At 41.2% G+C, this 21990-nt stretch overlaps 1 protein-coding gene across 12 annotated transcripts in view; it reads left to right on the top strand.

Moving 5' to 3' along the window:
* LOC134541305 (gastrula zinc finger protein XlCGF57.1-like) overlaps window positions 1–21990 on the top strand; it is a 531604-nt gene that overhangs the window by 171305 nt on the left and 338309 nt on the right. The window lies entirely within an intron of this gene.

Here is a 21990-nt window from a genome sequence, read left to right as displayed (position 1 = left end):
ACTTCTGTGGTGTGGCCACCCTGGTCAGACGTAACAAAAAACAAAAACCTAGTGTGTGATTCAGTGCATCAAGATGGCCGACAATTGGCGGTTTATGCGCGCGTGGTCCTCCGGAACTTTTTGCCTCGTGGAACATGAATTTGTATAACAGATACAATCAGCAACATGGAATTGACTATGATGAGACATTTGCACCAGTAGTCATTTATGCTACGATCAGGATGTTGCTTGGAGTAGCGGCACAACTTGACCTTGATATTGACCATCTTGATGTATCTACGGCTTTTCTCAATGGTGAGCTAGAGGAAGAAGTATACATGTCCCAACCAGAATATTTTGTGTCTCAAGGAAAAGAAAACAAAGTTTGTCTTTTAAGGAAAGTCATGTACGGGTTGAAACAAGCAGCTAGGGCATGGAACAAGAAAATTAATGAAGTACTCCTTGGTTTAGGCTTGAAACAAAGCTTTTGTTAACCATGTATGTATTACAGGACATCAAACAAGAACTATTTAATTGTTGCTTTGTATGTCGATGACTTCCTTATCTTGTCTTCAAACAAATCTGAAAAGGATAACCTAAAATCAGAACTGATGACCACTTTCAAGATGAAAGATCTGGGTGATGTGAAGCACTGCCAGAGGGACAGAAGCACTGGGACTATTCAAATAAGTCAAGAACACTACATTAGGGAACTTTTGAAAAAGTTTGGAATGGAGGAGTGCAAGCCAGCAGGAACTCCAATGCAGAAGGACCTGACACTCCTAACAGGTGGTGTCAACTTGAAAAACTCTAGCATACCTTTTCAGAACTTAATAGGATGTCTGATGTATCTAGCAGTCTGCACAAGGCCAGACATTTCCCACTCAATCAGTGTATTAAGCCAATTTAATAACTGCTACTCAGAAGAACACTGGAAGTGTGCAAAGCGGGTGCTCAGGTATCTGAAGGAAACCATCAACTACTGTTTGAATTATTCCAACACCACTGAACATCTACCAGGATTTGTTGATGCAGACTGGGCTGGTGATGCGAATGACAGAAGATCCTACACCGGTTATGCATTCAAGCTTGGAAATGCAGCAATATCATGGGAAAGCAGAAAGCAGAGAACTGTGGTACTCTCTAGCACCGATGCAGAATATATGGGGTTGTCTGATGCAAAAAAGGAAGCCATATATCTACAAAGCCTTATGGGAAAACTCTTTGGTGAAGGACATTGTGTGAAACTATTAAATGGCAATCAGTCAGCTCATAAGATTTGTATAAATACAGTGTTCCACAGTCGAACTAAACACATTGACGTGAGACACCATTTCATCAGGGAAGCTGTTGAAAACAAGAAGGTTGAAGTAATATATCTGCCAAGCAACAACATGACTGCGGATGTGCTAACAAAGGCGCTGCATAAACCTCATCACGAGAACTGTGTGCGTGGACTGGGACTTGACTTCATCAAGTAATTTTTGTTTTGTGTGTCTGCTGCTTGATTATGGGGAAGTGTTGTTTTGGTTATCAAGCAGCAGTTGGCAAAACTGCACCGGAAGCAGAAACAGTAGTGTACTGTTATGTTTACATGATGTAAAAGCATTGTGTGGTAAAAAGATGCAATGTTATATCCAGTCTATCTGTTGCGTGACTACGGAAGTTAAAGAATTCACCCGAAAATTGGTGAATTCTAGCAGCGCCCAGCACCAACTTGTGTCTAGGCGGCCATCTTAATTTTTACTGTCCTTTGTTGGATACACAAGCAAGGAGAAAGTTTTGTCCGCACACAACCAACAACAAAAAGAAAAACACTGTTATATGTCCATGATCCGAGCACAAACAAATGAGAAATGTATACAAATGGTCCTTTTTTAAAGTCACTGAACATCCCGCCCACCTTGAAATAAATATTTCAACTTAGTCTTGGGGTAAGGGGCACAGCTTCACTATCGGTCGAGTAACAAGTCCCTGGAGTGTACGGAGTTGTGCCACACGTACCACCCCATCAGGACCTGGAAAAGTTTTTATCACTCGTCCAAGTCTCCAACGAAGTGGAGGCAATTTAGGGTCTTGAATCAGCACTAGTGTGTTGGGTTGCACATTCACGCCAGCTTGATTCCACTTCCCCCGCACCTGCAGCTGATGCAAATAATCTTTATGCCATCGCTGCCAGAAGCATTAGTGAGCTTGTTGCAAAAGATGCCATCTTGAAAGCCGATTCATAGGCACCGAAGTCACATCCTCTTCAGGTAAGATTTGAGGAGGGCCTAGAGTGAGGAAATGACTCGGTGTCAGCGCTGTCAGGTCACTCGGGTCTGTTGACAATGGGTTCAGCGGCCGTGAATTCAATATGGCCTCAACTTGGGTGAGGACTGTATTAAACTACTCATACGTCAACAGCTAACTGCCAATCACCTAGCTTAAATGAGCCTTGACAGACTTCACCCTTGCCTCCCACAGTCCTCCAAAATGAGGTGCGCCTGGTGGATTGAAGTGCCATTGAATTCCATGGCTGCCCAAGGCATGAGTTATAATATTGTTGTTGGTTTTATCTCCAAGGAAGGACTGCAAAGCCTTCAGCTGATGATTAGCACCAACAAAATTTGTTCCACAGTCACTGAAGATGTCTGTGCAAGAACCACGTCGGGCCACAAATCTACGAAATGCAGCTAGAAATGCTTCGGTAGATAAATCAGACACCAATTCGAGATGTAGAGCCTTGGTAGAAAAACACACAAACAAACAAATATACGCGCGAAATGTCCGTGGTTTTCGGGTCCGAGCCATTGTTATGGTAAATGGTCCAGCATAGTCAACTGCAGTTTTTAGGAATGGTTTGGCCTGTGTGATTCTTTCAGCTGGCAGGTACCCATCTTAGGAATTACTGGGCTTGGCCTGACACGGAAACAGATTACACACCTATGCAGTTGCTGCCTGATAACATCCTTGCCATTCACAACCCAGAAGTCTTGCTGCAGGACAGAAAGCAAATGTTGAGGGCCTGGGTGCAGCAAGTCCTTGTGTATCTGATCGATGATCAGTTCCGTCAAGCGACACCGTTTTGGAAGCAAGATAGGATGTTTTTGGCTATACGACAAGTCCGATGCCTGGAGCCTACCACCAACTCTGAGAATGCCATTTGAATCTACGAAAGGGTTCAATTTCTTCAAGGAGATTGAGCATTGACCCTTTTCCACAGCCAAGAGTTCAGTAGCGAACTCAACAGCCTGGGTCCTCCTGACCCACACCAAGAGTGCTGCTTGAAGCTCGCTCACCTGAAGAGCACCACTTCTTTTCTCCTTGTGAGAACTTCTCATGTTTATAAAGCACAAACAGTAGGCTGTTATCCATTTGATTTTCGTGAGGGATGAAAACTGATGAAGCAGCGATAGGTCTTCGTCTGTGAGTGTGCCGACAAAGGGTTCAGCAGGCTGATTACGCTGTTCAGTTATCAACTCTGCATTATCGAGAGATGACGTCCAACTGAAATGTGGCCATGTGGTTTGTCCCTCACGCAACCATGATGGGCCTGTCCACCACAACGTATGGTTGACCAGCTGTGAGGGCAGAAGACCTCTGGAGGCGCAGTCTGCCGGATTATCAGCCGAAGGAACATGATGCCACCACTCAGGTGAAGTGTTTGTTTGAATTTCTCCCACACGATTTGCCACAAATGATTTCCATCTATGAGACGATGACCGTATCCAAACTAGGGTGACAGTGGAATCTGTCCAGGCGTAAACGTTCTTAAAATTTAGAGATGAAAGAACACCCACAATATAACGCAGAAGTTTTGAGAGTAAAACAGCTGTTTGAGAGTAAAACAGCAGATGTACTTGGGGTGGACCATCATGAGGTACCTCACGAATATATACTACAGCGGCATATCCTAACTCTGAACTGTCATTAAGTTCAAGCAATGAGTCTCGCGCACCTATGAGGTCCCCTGGGTATAGTAACTTCCTCCACTAAAGACAGCTCCTCCTTGAAACGAGTCCACTTCACCTCTAATTTGGTAGGCAGGTTGTCATCCCAGCCAATACCGACTAACCATAACTCTTGTATCATTGATTTTGCCAGTAACAACAGAGGTTATAGCCAACCTAGTGGATCAAATATTCTTGCCACATCAGATAGAATGCCCCTCTTAGTGCAACTGCTGCTCATGAAGTGTACATGGTACGAAAAAGTATCTAACCTAGCATTCCAATGAAGACCAAGTACCTTCAGACTTGAATTCCCTTCAGTGTCAAACAAATGAGCAATAGGTTGTTGTAGTTGAGATGGTGGCAGTTGGGCAAGAAACTCTGGACTGTTGCTGGCAAACTTGCGGAGATTGAAACCACCAGACTTGAGAAGACCAACTAGTTCCTGTTGCAATTGTACAGCTGCCTGCAGTGTATCTGCACCAGTCACTACGTCATCCACATAAGTGTCAGCCACAAGGACACTTGCTGCACGAGGGTACCTTGGTTTCTCATCTTCCGCAAGTTGGTGAAGTGTTCGAATGGCAAGAAACGGTGCTGCCGAGACACCATATGTTACCGTTTTCAGCCGATATTCCTGGATTGGGTCCCTTAAGTTGGAGCGCCAAAGGATTCTGTGATAGTCCTGTTGCTGTGGATCCAGTAGAATTTGTCTGTACATTTGCTGGACATCAGTGGTGAAAGCAATCTTATGGCATCACAAGCGAAGAATAAGGTTACTTATGTCGCCCTGTAACTTCTTTCCTGGTAGCAAGGTGTCATTTAAGGACAGTCCAGATGACGTCTTTGCCGATGCATCAAAAAAACACGAAGTTTTGTGGTGGTGCTGTCAGGTTTTAAGACACAGTGGTGAGGGATGTAGTACCCCAGTCTCACGTTATGTTCTGCTTCAGCCACTAGTTTCATGTGACCCTCTGTAATGTAATCCTTCATGAAGTTTTCGTACTGAGACTTGGGGTTGGCGACATAATCTCTGTTCTAAATTTCCCCAGCGCCTTAGTGCTCGAGATTTTGACTCTCCCAGTTCTGGGGCCATAGTTTTGAATGGCAACTTGACTGTATAGCGGCCATCAGCTCCTCTCTTGTGAGTAGTTCTGAAGATCTCTTCACACTTAACTTCTTCCGGTGTTTCAGGGATCACATCTGGAATTTCTTCGAGTTCCCAAAACTTCTTCATGGTATCTTCCAGTGGCACAAGTGAAGCATGAAAACATGTTGATAATCCAGACACTGGAGACCAGACATCGATTCGATATTTCCCATGACCAACCACCCAAAAATCACTAGGACATGCCTACCCAGTGTAAACACCACCCTCCCCCTTCCGCACCTTATCACTCACGGCGCACGTAGCCGCGTCGAGTTCAGTTCAGCGCCCTGGGCGACCTTCACAGGACGACTGTCTGTACTGCCACAGCGTCCTGCTGGGCACACAACTTGACGAACGTCGTTCGTCCCTCGAGCCAAGCAGTAATAATTGGTTTTCATTACCGGCTAGGACGCATGTGTTTGACCCATCCTAGGTATAAAGTTAAAGTTTTCTAAACAAAGATTTTTCGTTATTTTGGGCACATACTTCCGACCTGCTGGAGTAACAATGATATTATCAAACTAAGTTAAGTTAATAGTGTCTTATGTATAGAATTTAAGGTACCTTTTAAATAATAGTTTTAAGTTCTTTGTTGGTATTTTTTTTTAGACCAACCAAAGTCAAAATTTAGTGTTTTTTGTTTTTTGTTTTTGTAAGATTGGACCAAGGTCCAACGACGAAATGAACACAATGCTCACGCCGGAGTATCTCCTCCGTGACGAGCTTATGTATGAACTACGGTTTCGAGGCTTATCAGACCTCGGCGACGTGGCCACGCTCCGTAAAAGACTCCGAGCTGCGTGTGCCGAAGAGATTCAGCCACAAATAGCTAATCTCGCGAACTTATACCCATTGAATGAATTTAATTGTGTTTGTAACAAATTTCAAGATCTCTACAGCTATACTAATTCTGTAGGAGATGAAACAAATAAAAACAACATCCTAGGCGCGCTAACTTGCTTGAGCCATATCGGCACGAGGTTTACTAACCTCAAGATAGTAGCCACAAACAAATTAAATGGGATCTACCAAAAAGAGATCGACAAATGTAGGCAACAGATCCCTGGTCTAACCTTCCAGTTGCGGAGCAAACTAGCCACAATAGATCAAGCATTTCTTGAACCCGTAGATGCAGCGGTAGGAGGAGTAACTGACACTCAAGTACAGCCACCTCCAAAACAAATGCAAACCAGAGGTAGCTCATTCCCTACCCCCCTCCTTTAACCTCTCCCCCTCCATCACCCCCCGTAACACCACGCCATCAGGCATTCCCTGTCACCACCCCTACATCCATTAACTTGCAGTTTCCCTCCGCGACTGTCATGGCGACTGGTACTCACCAGAGCACCAATGTTACATATACTCATCCCATTCAATCGTTCACAGCTCACCCTTTTCACAGGCCCCAACCCATATACCTACCCTCCACCTCACCCACCATTTTCAACCCCTATCGTGAATTCAGGTCCACCTTTTCATCCCTTCAAACCTCCCCGGAAGCCCACCCCACCTCCTCGGCCATTGAAAGGTCAGCTTCGCCACTTATAGCCTTTCCTTCCGCCCTGGCAGCTACGCTGCCACAAGCAGCATCTGTGCCACCCGGTGGCCGGATAGAGTCGCAACTTCCTTACATCAGCCCCGCCACCACATATCTGCCATTGGCCCCGCAGGTATATCAACCTCAAAATCAACCTCAACCTCAACCAGCCCCACCTCCATCCTCTACCCTAGCACCGAACCCAGTACCTGTATATTCTACCTCCAATCAAGCAGCTGGAGGCAATTTCTATGCTAAGATTCCACATCCCGTGGAGAGGCTCTTAGCTAATTTCAAGGAAACCACAGGATTGGAGCCCAGGAGCCTAATCGAGTTCCTCAAGCATTTATTCAGAATCAAACAAAAGGCTAATATTCCAGACAGGGAACTGCTGTAAATCATTTTCCCCTTCACACAACCACCCTTGAGCGAGCGAGTGACGCTCGCCATTGAGCAAAATTATTCATTTGACCAATTTCACGAAGATGTACTAAATTATTTTATTCCAGCCCGTTTGATGACCAACATCAGACTGGAATGGTACAATAGGCTACAACAAAGAAGTGAAGCCTTACCAAATTTCATAGCAGACATCATATTAGCTGCACAAATTCTTCGGTTGCGAGTGTCTGAGAACGAGATAGTTTCAAACATCCTTGATGTAATTAATCCGCAGGAAAGATCGAGGGCAGTTTTCCAGTCTCGACCGCAAAACTTTGCCGAGCTAGACCGCCTGTGTATCTCTAACACAAACGTAGAATACGCTGACCACCAGCGAAATTGAGAAGCTAATTCCTACGCCCACAACAACGCATGGACAGGAACAGAAAATAAACAGCAATTTTCTAATAAACAATTCCAACAAAGGCACAACTCTGAACACTTTGCTAAGCCCCAGTACAAAGATGAGAGCATACCGGTTTGTAGATACTGTAAAAAGTCTGGACACTACATTGAACAGTGTCGTGCAAAAAACTATCGACCAAATTTTCACTATTCTCAAAATTCAAAAAACGTGTAAATCGCTGGCCAGAAAGAATCCTTTCTGAGCCAGCACACCAAACAACTGTAAGAAATATTTGCTTCCACACAAACGTAAATAATAAATCTGACAGCAACAAATCACAACAACAAAACACAGCTTCCCCAAATCGTTGGAAAAACAAACAAAGAAAACAAAAACACAAAACAAACAAGAAAGTCAGAATTAACAAAAGAAAACAAACTGATCATAGCAACACTGTTACGCTCAGGTGTAAGAAATGTAACTGTCCTCACACGACTGACAAACGAACATGTCATAACATTTTCGCCAATCTACCCACAGTTTTGCCCTACGCAAACACAACAATTGGAAAACAAGAAGTCCCAGGTCTAATTGATACTGGATCCGTGCGATCATTCGTGTCAGGCCAGCTTTTCAGGAAATTACATCAGGATCGTTTGACTCAAAAGGTAGAGCCAATAGAAATACAGTGTTTTACAGCTGCTGAACAGCCTTTGAAAGTAAATCGCATTGTCCTTGTTAAAGTAAAAATTGACTTGTTTTCTTGGACTTTCCCATTCTTAGTAGCAGATGATTTAGCCACAGATTTAATTTTTGGTTCAGATTTCATTGTTAAAACAGGCATTATAATTGATTTGAAAGCACGAAAATTTCACTTCAAATTTAACAACCAAGTTTTTGTTTCTTTTGTGTCATCTGACGCAAAATGTCAGAGCAATGTAAATGCCATTCACGCAGATGCTAAAGGTGAAAACAACATTTCACTAACCCACCTTAACTCCGAACATAGACAAGAAATAGAAAAGTTATGCAGGAACTTTCCCGACGTTTTGAGTGAAAAATTAGGACGCACCCATCTCACACAATATGAAATTAAACTTTTGGACAAAGCCCCGGTTAGGTGTCATCCTTATCAATTATTAGGACCTAAAATGCAGATAATGCGGGATCACATACAGAATTTGTTAGACAAAGATGTCATCGAACCTTCCACCTCCAGTTTCGCCTCCCTGGCATTTTTGGTACCCAAAGATCAAGGTCAAGGTCACCGCATGGTGGTCGATTTTCGCCGTGTCAACCGTCAAATTGAAGTAGAAATGACGCCATTACCAGATCTAAATTCGGCATGTCACTGGTTCAGTAAAGCAAAATTTTTCAGTGTGTTTGACCTCAACTCGGCCTATCATCAAATACCACTAACTCCAGAGTCAAAACACGTCACAGGTTTCTGCGTTCCGTGGAATCTCTACCAATACAAAGTAGTACCTTTTGGTCTAGCCACAGGCGCGCAAGTGTTAACACGCCTTCTAGACCAAATTTTCGGCGACCTGAAATTCAAATTCGTTTTTAATTATCTTGATGACGTCGTTGTTTATTCAGAAACTTTTGAAGAGCATATTGCTCATTTGCAAGCAGTTCTTGAGCGACTACGTAAAGCCGGCCTAACTGTCAATACAAAGAAGGTAAAATTTGCAGTGCAGGAAATTTCTTTCCTCGGACACCTGATATCAAGTCGAGGAGTAACCATAGACCCTAGTCGCACACAAGCGATAAAGGATTTCCAACCTCCTAAAGATGCTAAAGGCATTTCCAGATTTATCGGCATGGCAAATTTCTACGCTAAATGCATACCTAATTTTGCTGAGCATGCAGCACCACTGAATGCTCTACGTAAGAAAAATTCAGTTTTCAGTTGGGGTCCAGAACAGGACAAAGCCTTTGATTTCCTAAAACAGGCAATAGCTAGCCCTCCAGTGCTCAGAATGGCTGATTTCAGTAAGCCTTTCATTCTGCAAACCGATGCATCCAGTGTGGCCATTGGTGCCGTGTTATCCCAAGAGTTCGATGGTTATAGGCAGCCTATAGCTTTTGCCTCCCGCACCCTAACACACCAGAAGAGAAAAGCCTCCTGGGTATACGAACTTGAGTGCCTTGCCGTAGTTTTCGGCATAGATAAGTTTCGGCCATATCTAGAACATAAAGAATTTCTACTAGAAACAGACAACCAGGCCCTTGCTTGGCTTTTAGCCCATCCGAAGCAACTAGGTAAATTAGGTCGCTGGATTGTAAAAATTTCTTCCCTCAAATTCAACATCCAACATATTCGTGGTTCACAAAACATCGTGGCAGACACTCTTTCTCAAATGTTCGAGAACCCTTCCAACTCCGATATTCAGAAAAAAAAATCCCATTGCCTGCCACGCATTATTAACAGATTTTCCACTAGCATTTTCCGACATACAATCAAATCAAAATTCTGATCCACAATTGTCAGACATAATTAACCAAATAAAATCAGGCTCACCTCCAAAATATTACAAACTTTCAAAAGGCATACTTTACCGAAGGACACAACAAGGAAAAAGATTCAGAATAGCCCTACCTCAAAATCTCAGGGACATGGTTTTTCAGTATCACCACTCGTCACCTTTAGGCGCACATTTAGGAATTTTCAAAACTATTGAAAACATTCGCAGGAATTTTATCTGGGACGGGATGCACAAGGATATTACACAAAGGATAAAACTATGCAAATTATGTGCTTTGAGTAAACCTGCGCAGCAGACCCAGTTCGGCTATTTAAGTTATGACGTGGCCGAAAGGCCCATGCAAAAGCTTTTCATAGATTTTGTGGGACCCTTCCCAAGATCAAAGGACGGAAATAAAATGCTTTTAGACGCCTTTTCAAAATTTGTGTGGCTAATTCCAGTCAGGAGAGCCACGGCCGAAATTACCATTCGAGCCCTACAAAACATCATTTTCAAAATTTCTGGAGTTCCTTCCATCATCGTTTCCGATAATGCTACAAATTTTAAATCGACTCTTTTCAAAAACATGTGTTTTTCACATGGAATACAGCATGTAACCACTACACCATACTATCCCCAGCCTTCGCATGCGGAGCGTTACAACAGAAACCTCCGATCTGCTCTCATAGCATTTCATGCGAACTCGCAGGATAAATGGGACTCTAACCTCGTGTGGTTACAGTTGGCTTTCAATTCGGCCAGACATGAAGGTCACAAAACAACACCGTTTGAACTCATGTTTACCTACCAGGCCAACACCCCACTCTCTAATCAATGGTCTTTGAAAGAGTTACTACCAGACGACCCGAGGAACATTAAGGAAGTCTGGAGTAGAGCTCGTAGAAACCTGCACTTAGCCCATGAGGCAAGTAGACAGAAATATAACAGAAAACGTTCTCCCAATCCCTACAGACTAGGTGATTTGGTGCTGTGCAAGGCACACACCTTAAGCAAGGCTATCGACAAGCGATCAGCCAAGCTTTCGTATTGTTGGAATGGCCCCTGGCGGATACAACGATTCCTCACGCCAGTAACCGTCGCTCTAGCCGACCCGAGTTCTGGCGAATTTCGCGCGCGCGCCCACATCTCCCAAGTGAAGAAGGTGAACCCTGACATGAAGTAGGGGGCAATCTTCACTACTTTCCTTACACTAGGAACAGCACTAATATTCCGGCATGCCATACTCAACACACAGAGTTGATATTTCAAGATAAATTCCTAGGTCCTAATTATAAGTAAAAAAAAAACATGGTACTAGTTCATAAGATATTTAAGTTAAGAAGTGTTATATTAAGATGTCTAGTTTTAAGTGGCGCCAGTTATTCAATAAGTTATCTGTAAGTATTAGCACTTATTTAAACGTGTAAGAATTCTTATTGGTTGTAAGTAGTTTACTACAGTAGATCCTAGTACAAGGTAAGTTACTTAGGTTTTTGGTGGCTCAAGTTGGCCACCCTGACTCCGTCTTTCAGGGGTAAGTATGTGCCGTTTCAGTGCCACTTTCAGGCACAAATGTACGAATTTAAATTTTAATTTTTAATTTTTAAAGAAGGAAACCAAATAATAAATTTGTATTTTTTATTTTATTAAATTTTGTTTCCATTACTGTACACTCCGACGTAATCTTGTGCTACCCAGTGCACCTGCGCTTGTTCGCAGGCTTCAATTAGATACTGTTTGCTGACGATTTGCGATCGCAGCATCCCGGCTGCGGTTCGCGTCACGTTTTCCCTATGTAACAGAATGACTTTCGTGCTAGTGAACGCTACCCCAACCTCACTGCTAGCAACTTTCATTTCTCGGAGGCAAGCATACGTAAGGGTTTTGTAAGCATGCCTCTGGACCAAGTTACAGCCAGCGGCGAAGCCTCGGGACGGTCCACATGACGCCTTTCCCAGGTGATTTAGCAAATTTAAACCCCCCTCCCCTCATCATCCCACCGGTGGCTTCACGGGAACTGCAACCCGGAGCATCGACCCCCAGTGAACCCAGGCGGGGACATTGTCTCCCCAAGGACATTCCCACTTGTCAAACGGAGCCCTCAGCGAAGTCTAGCGGCGGGAAAAATCCCTAACCTTGCTCTGAGCCCTGGTCGCGAGCGCGCCCATTGCACTCTAGCGGATGTTTCTGTGACCCTCCAGGCAGGTTCTCATATTGGCCACCTGAGTGCACTACTCATCCCTCCCATAAGAGACAGCTTGTCACAATCGACCTTGGCAACAGTCGCAGTGCGATTGCGATTTTAGTTCGCCTACGACTCGCGTGAGAGCATGGCGGACATGTTGCAGTCTGCTTCGCCGCTTTGGGCATCTCCGGACACCTTCGGGCAATCACCACCCCTCTTCTTTGGCTGGGGGCAGTTGCTTACTTTAATTAGGCGCCCCGACACCATTTTTTGAAGATTCGGCGGGCAGCATCTGGTCTGTGCGGACCACGCGTCGCGATCCGCGAGAGTTAATCTCCGTTGTTCGTCCCAGACTCGACACTACGTCATGTAGTCGCCAACGGCAAGGCATAGAGGCCTCAATTTTCTAATTTTTAAATTTTGCTGCCCGCAATAGTATTTTTTTGTTAATCTAAATTATTTCATTTTCTCTAACCATGATTACCGAGAACTTCCGTGCCGCGAGCTGCATTCCCTGCTCCTGGAGGCAGTCTACATGAACTTCACCCCGCTGTTTTGGGTAAGTGGTCGTCATAACTCCCCCCCCCCCTTTTTTTTGCCTTTCACTGGGCATAGTCTTGCCCAGTCTTAGCCGCCTGTTAACCAGTCTAAGTAATTTGGGACTTTGGTTGCAGGCGGGGTCCAAAATAAGCCTCCAAAATCAGCCTCCAATATCAGCTTCGAGGTTAAGCTCCAAGTTGAGGTTCAAAATGAGCTCCAAGTTCAGCTTCGAAGATTAGCTCCAAAATTAGCTGCAAGCTCCACTCCAAGTTTAACTCCGAGTTTATCTCCAAGTTTCTACTCAAAATGATTTCTTCTGGACTTTAATCTGCCGAAACCTCCGGTGCCAGGACACAGGATATAATTAAATTTCAATGTAATTGTTTCTTTCTTTTGAGCCTGCGAGCTAACTTAAAACCAGTATTAAGTTCAAGATGTATTATGGTGTTACTTTTATATGTATTTTGTTGCACCGGTGCTCCATCCATTTTGTAATCAATATGTTTTAATACCAATGTAATTCAAAGATAAAAAGCAAAAGTAAATTAGTTTAGTAAAAGGGCACTTATATAAATCAAACCACCAGTTTTGTTATTTCATTATTATTTATCCCCGATCCACATAGCCTACTAGAGTTGCTAGGAGGTTATAAATAAAATTCTTTTATACGACGTCTGGGCACCTCTGTGATTATTGTGGTTATTGTTTTGTTTTCTGGGCTGATGCTTCCAAGGCCTTAATTTAATTATTCACTTTTGAGTGTTTATCTGCAGCCCAGCATTCGTTATAATAGTTAGAGATGAATATTATTCCACAGAAGTCCAAAAAAAATTCATTTGTGAATTGAACGTGAGTTGAGCCAATTCATGCTGCAGTTAAGTTGTAGTGAAGGACTATTTTCATAAAGGGTTTTGCTATACTGCCGGTACCGGTACCGGCACCGACATTTTAGCTGCGGTTCTCGGTGCTGGTTAAAATGCTGAGAACCGTAGGAACCGAGAACCGAAACCGGTACCGACCCATCCCTATCTTGTAGTATAAATCATCAAATGTATCCAACCTTTTATTATGCTCCTCTGAATAAATTTCAGTGATCTGCCCTGAACTGGTGTCAATTAGGAGATGGTCCTCCTCAAAGCCCTTCCGTATTTGATCCAAGTCCCTGCAGGTGGCCTCCAATAGCCTCTGTTGAGATGGATCAGATGCAGCCTTCTCTGCAAGGGTTGATGCTCTTTGCAGACGATTTTCTGACCGCGCAAGCCTGAGGTAAACAGCTGTCAAGTCTGTCATTTTTTTTTTTTTTTTTTTTTTTTAAGGTTCCTCAGTTCCGTGTTGACCTTGAACTCAATCCTCCCTACCGCCCCTCCGCCACTTTCCCTTTCTCACGCTTCTTTGTTACTGCCCGGGTCTTTGTTGCCGCCCGCTTCTTTGTTGCCGCTAGTCTTTCACTTCTTCACCCCAAAAAAAAAAGTCAACGTGTCCCGGCGGGTCATGAGAGTGACCGATGTTCGCGGACCGTTCACGTGACGTCAGACAAAGGACTCGAGACAAGACAAAGAAAGATAAACATCCGCACGCGTTAATTGTTTTCTAGAACTTGGAAGCACCACAAAATTTGCTGTAGTTCTGATTTTACTACGCACTGTAACAGAACGTCTATTGTTTCCATCTTGTTTCTTCCACAAATAAACTGAGACGCGCCGGCTCCCGCGCGTGCCGCGGACGTCCGCGTGTCTTCTACTAACGACTGTATCCGAACCGACCCGCCGTAAATATCACTACATTCGTGACCGATCCGGCCCGGAGGACCAAAATGTTCCGTGACTGCGGAAGTTAAAGAATTCACCCGAAAATTGGTGAATTCTAGCAGCGCCCAGCGCCAACTTGTGTCTAGGCAGCCATCTTAATTTTTACTGTCCTTTGTTGGATACACAAGCAAGGAGAAAGTTTTGTCTGCACACAACCAACAACAAAAAGAAAAAAACTGTTATATGTCCATGCTCCGAGGGGAGTGCGTCGTTTGCCCTACAGGCGTTTGCCCTAAACGCATTTTCGAAGCATATTCTCGCATTCCTCATTCCAAACAGGCATTTGCCCTAAAAGCGTTTGCCCTACAGGCGTTTGTCCTAAAGTCGTTTGCCCTACAGGCGTTTGCCCTACAGGCGTTTGCCCTACAGGCGTTTGCCCTACAGGCGTTTGACCTAAAGGCGTTTGCACAAAATGTTTGATAATCACATTCGGACCAAGCTCCGGCATTTGCCCTAAAGGCGTTTGCCCTAAAAGAAGTTTTTCGACAGTCATTTGGCCTACAGGCGTTTGCCCTACAGGCGTTTGCCCTAAAAGTTTGCGAATTTTCAATAATCCGAAAATGAATGCTTGCCGGCGTTTGCCCTACAGTTGTTTGCCCTACAGGCATTTGCCCTAAAGTCGTTCGCCCTACAGGTGTTTGCCCTACGAATCTTTTCGAAGATAGATGTTGTTACGTGTGTCGCACCTGTTTACAAATGTTGGAACCATTCTCCAAATGAGTACAAAGTACAAAATTCACAAATTAGATGGCAGCACATACTGTTTACTTTCCCAACGTTGAAGTCTAAGAATGCAGCTGGTAATTGAACCTTACAACAGATGGTGCGCCAATCTCAGTGACTGGATTGTATTTTTTAAATCATTTTTTAACAGAGAGGTTGATGATGTAATATTTTCCAAGATGGGGGGGGGGGTTAACTAGCGAACGAATTAACTTAATTTAATATTGGTGCTATATATAACAACAAGCTTTAACAAAATGAGCTTACAAAATTTTATTATCCTTGCCTGCTGGAATTTTCACTTAAAGTCGTGTTAAAAACGATGACCCTAAAATAATTTAAGGCAGAAGATTTTTCATATGCATTTATAAAAACAATTTCAGTGTTTAAAAGTTACTGTTAAAATAGCCTCCGAGACCTTCATGCCTATTTTCAATTTTTATATACCATGTGTCCAACTGAATCTGTCGATTTATTAATATGTTTGTAGAATGCGGTGAAAATACTTTAATCGAGAGTGTGCATATTTTGCTAATTCGCCCAGCCCATCTATAGCTTAACCCCTTATAAGTTTTATGGGAACAAGTGAACTATAATAAAAGACTGATTTTATGTGAGACAGCCAATGAAATGTACAACTTTTCAAAATGCATTTAATCATATCATCCATATTGCCACAATATTTGAATGAATGTCATAGGTATGAGTGTAAACTAGGAACGATTTTGATATGTCGTGGAATGTACAATAATGAATTACGTAAAAGTATAATACACAAAGAAATATCATTAAATATAACTCTGTTTCAGATGCTAATGAATCAGCAAAAAAAAAGTGCAATTTTAGTTAATATATTTTTTATAAAAAATTAGTTTCAAAATTGCTATGATCTTGTTTTTAAAACACTGAATCAACTTCTCTATATTTTTTGTAAGTGAAGCAAAATAAATATTTAAAAAAATAATTCACCGAATTACATAATTTTCAATATAAACCGTTGCAATTTTAGTTAATTACATATTTGTTACATGCCCACAGTCTTACGACTTTAACAGTGGGCACGATATATATATATATATATATATATATATATATATATATATATATATATATATATATATATATATATATATATATATATACTAGCTGCAGTACCCGGCTTTGCCCGGGCTGAACACCGGGTGATATATTGTCCGCGAAATACAGCAAAATGGATAGCGATATGTCTAGTGTGTTGGACATTAAGAAATGACACATAATTACTGTTTGTGTATATGTGACCTATGATTTTCTTTTTACCCATGGCGATCGGTTGAAAGGTTTAGAAGTTAATGCGCTACAGCGCCATCTAGCGGCGAGTTACAAAAAAATGGATAGCATAAAAACCTTCTTCATGATAAAAACACTTCGATGTGCCAACTTTCATGACGATCGGTCAAACGGTGTAAGAGTTTATGGACGTCATACATACCAAAATCCAATTATATATATTCTTATATTTCGAAATTTTGGGGCTTTCACTTTTGCGGAAAGTGGATGTTCAGGACCTCGAATGGTTTGGAACACTCCATCTCGAAAGAAATATTTGAAATTCCTGAAATTATCGAAATTTTGGGGCTTTGTCCCCAGAGGGGGAGGGGTGATTTGAGGTCCCTGAATGGCTGGGAAACAATAAAAATCGAAATAATGATATTTGAAATTTTTTAAATTTTGGGGTTTTGACCCCTGTGGGGGGGGGGAGGGGGAGGTGTGATGTTGAGGACCCCGAATGGCTCGTAAACACTCCAAACCGAAAGATAATAGGTTTTCGAAAGTTTGGGAAATTTTTTTATTATTGGGTATTTGACTCCTTGTGGGGGGAGGGTAGTTTGAGGACCCCGAATGGCTCGGAAACACTCCAAATAGTAAAAAAGTATAGGCTACTTAAATTTAAGAAATTTTTGAAATTTTTCGTAATTTTGGGGTTTTGCACTTTCCCCCCCCCCCCCCCCCCCCCCCCCCCCACCCCCCTACCACAAAATTGGGTGCGAAGTCGACTTTGGGTAAAAGTTACACCATGCCCCGGACACTTTAGTTCGTAATGAATTAATTGTAATACAATTTCCTCCAATTTTTCGAAATTTTAAGGCTTTCACTTTTGTGGAAAAAGGGGGGGGGGGGGGGGGGGGGTGGAGGTTTAGGACCTCGAATGTTTCGGAACACTCCATCTCGAAAGAATAGATATTTGAAATTCCCTAAAATTATCGAAATTTTGGGGCTTTTTCCCAGAGGGATCGGGGGGTTTGAGGACCCTGAATGGCTCGAAAACGCTTACTATCGAAAGAGAAAGATTTTTAAAAAATTTTAAACTTTCGAAATTTTGGGGCTTTAACCACCTGGGGGGGGGGGGGGGGGGGGGGGGAGAGATGTGGTGATTTTGAGGACCCCGAATGGCTCGGAAACACTTCAAATCGAAAGAAATATAAAGGAAAACTTATTACCTACCTATGAATAATTTTCTAAATAAATTAATAAATAACTCTATGTTTAAGAATTTACGTACATACATAATATTAAATTTCAAAATATACACACCAAACAAAACTAAGGATGTATGTGAAACTATTTTTTATTTGTCATAATGTTTAAAACATTTGTAGGATTTGTTTATATGTAAAACTGTGATGGCCATATTCCGCTTATCCAAAGGAGTATAGAAATTAATAGAGATATCACTCCATGTACACACCACAAATCCTTGAATTAAGTAAAAAATGATTGTCTATAAAGTCGGTTTACGGACGATAGTTTAACGTGACAACGTCATAACAAAACATTGATGAAATAATTGATCCAGAAGAAAAGGAAATATCATATTCGGCCTGAGACTGAGCCGTAATAGGTTTTTGCAACCAAACCATTTAGGCATTAAAAATGTTATATTCTTTGAGGAATAATTTTTTTTTTTAACTTTTCTATCAATTTAATTAATAAATTTACTTTTATTTGCAATCATTATTCAAATATATTTATTACTTTTGAAATGTTACGTGCACCGTATTTATTTTTCAAGTTCAAAAAAAAAATTTTTAACACCTGCCGGAATTCGAACCAACAACCTTAAAATTAGAAAATAGCGCCGCTGACCGCTCATCCACGAAGCCGTATTTAGTAATTGATAGTTTCAGATGTTATATATACCTTTATAAATATTTTGTTCATGGTAGGGGAATGATATTATTTCGTTTTAAAACCTCGATTTTATAACAAATACGCATCCCAAATACACCAAACTTATTTATAAGGTGTTACAATATTTTTTTAAAAAATTGTGCAAAAGATTCCGGTTGTAATTTGAATTATTATGTGTAACTGTAAAGCACCATTGTTGGTTCAAAACGTATTTGAATATTCAACATTACTTTTAAATAACCGTACCGATTGTGCTGAAAATCGGTGGACGATCGTTAAATTACATAATATTAATAATTCAAACGACGAAAATATGATTGAAAAGTCAAATCGATGGTCATTCCAATCGAGTGGAAGAGAGATGCCACGCATACGTACAATGAGCATGAAGAGAGATGCCACGCATGCGTACAATGAGCAAACAGGAACATCCGTAGTGGGACATCCGTAGTGGGACACTTTTTCGTGCGTGCAGCCGGCGTTCATCGATTTATTAGACGTTGTCACGTCAAAAAACATAGTCCAAAATGACACAAAAAGTATAAATAACAACTAATTTGTCAAAAAAATTTATTCAACTGGAATGACAATGTTAACATCCACCTGAAATTTAATAGAAGTAGGTAAGAATATATATAGATAATCCCCGGCATACGTTGCAATGCCTCAATCAATTTTTTAATTTTTTAAACGTATACTAAGAATCTCTCTTTATCTCTCTAATTCTCTATCTCTCTATGTATATCTCTATAACTCTCTCTATCTTTCTATTTATATCTCAATCTCTCTATATATCTTTCTACATATATATATCTCTATATATCTTTCTAGCGGACCCGACAGACATTGTCCTGCCCAAATGTACTTTTTGTGAGATATGGATATGGCGGTAAGTATTTCTACGCTGGACATTTTGTATCTTCTCATTATACATACCCCTCCTCTTGGGCGCGCCACTGCCGTTACCAAAAACCTTTCCCATGTTTACGCAGAAGGCAACAACAATGCAAAAGCCCGTTGCTATGGAGGCTAATTATCAACAATGCTTAGTTTTTTTGCTTTTAAAGCGTGTTTTTTTAGTTTTTTTCTTAACTCAGAATCAAGATAAAATATCCAATTGTGAATCTAAACCATCCTCGAATCCCCGTGAACTCACACAAAAAATTTCATCAAAATCGGTCCAGCCGTCTAGGAGGAGTTCAGTGACATACACACGCACACAAGAAATATATATATAAAGATATATATATTCAGTATTTGGTTAAATGTACGCAATAGGTTTATCCAACCCGACTTGCTAGCCTTGGTCGGCAAATATGTTGGCTGTTTTCTCTGTTAGAACTCTGGGTATCTTGTGTATGGAGTAATGAATTCTTTCTTCACTTCTGCTAATGAAATTTTAATACCCACTTTTATACCCATGGGTATAATAGAATATAAAGCAGAAATTGGGCGTCGTGTGGGGCGGGCTTACAGGACAGCAAACCATAACAAAAACTGTTAGCATAACAATCATGTATCAAAAATAGTATTGGTTGTGCACGCGCAGTTCATCTCCATAAATTAAGTTTGTACGCGACTATAATTTTTTTTTCTCCTCAGATCATTTTTAGGTAGATTTTGCAGAGTGACTTACAGAAAATTTCACGATATTTTCTCCGATCTAGGTCCTATGAATTTCAGAATTTCTAATTGAGGTAAATATGAATGTCTATGTATTGTTGGATTGGATTTATATCCCATACATATTGTTGAGCCAACAATTAATTTGCAATTTATTGTTACATTGGATATTCTAGAAATATTCATAAGATTTTACATAGTTATTGAAACTTATGGAATTTTTCAGAAAGTTTATTTTTATATTGGTAGGCCGCACGGCGAAATCTACCTTTCCGACTGGCTGCCATCGGGGATTTTTCATTTATAATTATTGGATATATGATTTCACACTATTATGCACACAGACGCTTCATATCTAAAACAATCTTGTTCAAACAAAAGGTTTTTAATTTTTTTAATAAGACATTTTTTTTTGTGACAGATATCTCAAAGAAAACAAAAACAGTAATCCGGCAGAATTCTGTACGAGCCTCGTTGCCAAATTTAATGGACGCAAAATAATAAATTACCTACACACAGACACAGCGAGGCTCTTTTCAGCGTAAATGTTACATGGCAGGACAAGATTCAAAAAAGGTTTAGCTTGTGAGAAGAGTCCTTTCAAAAAAATGTCAGGTATAAGCCCTGGTTCAATAAACAAGAAAGTAATTCGTAAAAAGATTCGACACGGCACAACTCGGTGTAAACTGGCTTACCAAGAAGATAGTCGGTTGAAACTAAAACGGCGTGAACTCCAATCGACTAAACCAAATGTTGACTATGGATCCTCATCAGGGCAAGTTACTGATGTACAAGGGTGTGATCTTCCTGAAAATGAACTATTAAGTAAGTGTGAACATTACATCGCGTCACTGCAAGTCACTTTGGAAGAAGGAAGGAATATTGTGGAACAAAAAATATGCATACAATCCCGCAAGGAAAGTCGTTCTGTGTGCGGTGGGCTAAAGTCACATTATTATTACTGAGAAATACCATTACGTATCTTCTTTATTTTATTTTGGGAATATAAGTGGAATCCACTATGGAAATATGGGAAATATTATGGATATATTTAAATATATATTATATTACGGATATAGCTTATTTTAAGAATCATGCCAACCAATGACTATTATCGGCCAACTCTTATAACTGAACGTCAAAATGATCTAACACAAACATTACAAACTAAATGCAAATTATGGAAAACCCAGAACAAAACGAACTGGAATAGGTACTTCTTCATTGTGTACTTCAGCTGTATGTTGTGTATACATTCCAGAATAAAATAGTATGAAAAATATGTAGGAGTTTAACCGCATTAGTACTATTTTGCTAATGAACAGCTAGCATTCGCATTATTTACCTATATGCTCGTAATATTTTAAGTAATCATAGCGTAATGCGCGTCTCACAGCTGAAATTGAAATAAGAAAAGCCCCGGAAAAAAAGTTGAACCTTTTCCCAGCGATATTTTTGTTAAATCTCCAATACTGTTTTTTTATTATACGATTTTTTTTTTGGTCGAAGACCTTACATCACCTAATGTTCCGAAATATTTTACAGAAAAAATATTCGATAACATTGAACTTAGCACAGGGAACCATCTGTTGGTAAATCTAGGAAGTTCATACTACATGAATTCCCACCAAACCTCGATATAGGCTTACATAAGTGCCATCTAGCGACGGTTTTGTAAACTTTGCATTCAGAGGGAAAACATTTATTTAGGTACTGCTCCCTGCGGATGAAATATAAACTACAAGAACACTGTTTGAATCGATACATAATTGAAAAAACCTACATTTCCCAAAATAACCTAAACTTCGTTTACCCTAAAGTCATTTGCCCTACAGGCGTTTGCCCTAAAGGCATTTGCCCTACAGGCGTTTGCCCTACAGGCATTTGCCCTAAAGGCGTTTGCACAAAATGTTTGATAATCCCATTCGGACCAAGCTCCGGCATTTGCCCTAAAGGCATTTGCCCTAAAATAAGTTTTTCGACAGTCGTTTGCCCTACAGGCATTTGCCCTACACGCGTCTGCCCTAAAAGTTGGCGTGGTTTCGTTAATCCAAAACATAAGTGCTTGCCGGCGTTTGCCCTACAGT

The sequence above is a fragment of the Bacillus rossius genome, chromosome 18 (genome assembly GCF_032445375.1).
Source record: "Bacillus rossius redtenbacheri isolate Brsri chromosome 18, Brsri_v3, whole genome shotgun sequence".
Taxonomy (NCBI): domain Eukaryota; kingdom Metazoa; phylum Arthropoda; class Insecta; order Phasmatodea; family Bacillidae; genus Bacillus; species Bacillus rossius.
The sequence above is the reverse complement of the archived record's forward strand: the minus strand, read 5'-3'. Positions and strand labels throughout refer to the sequence as shown.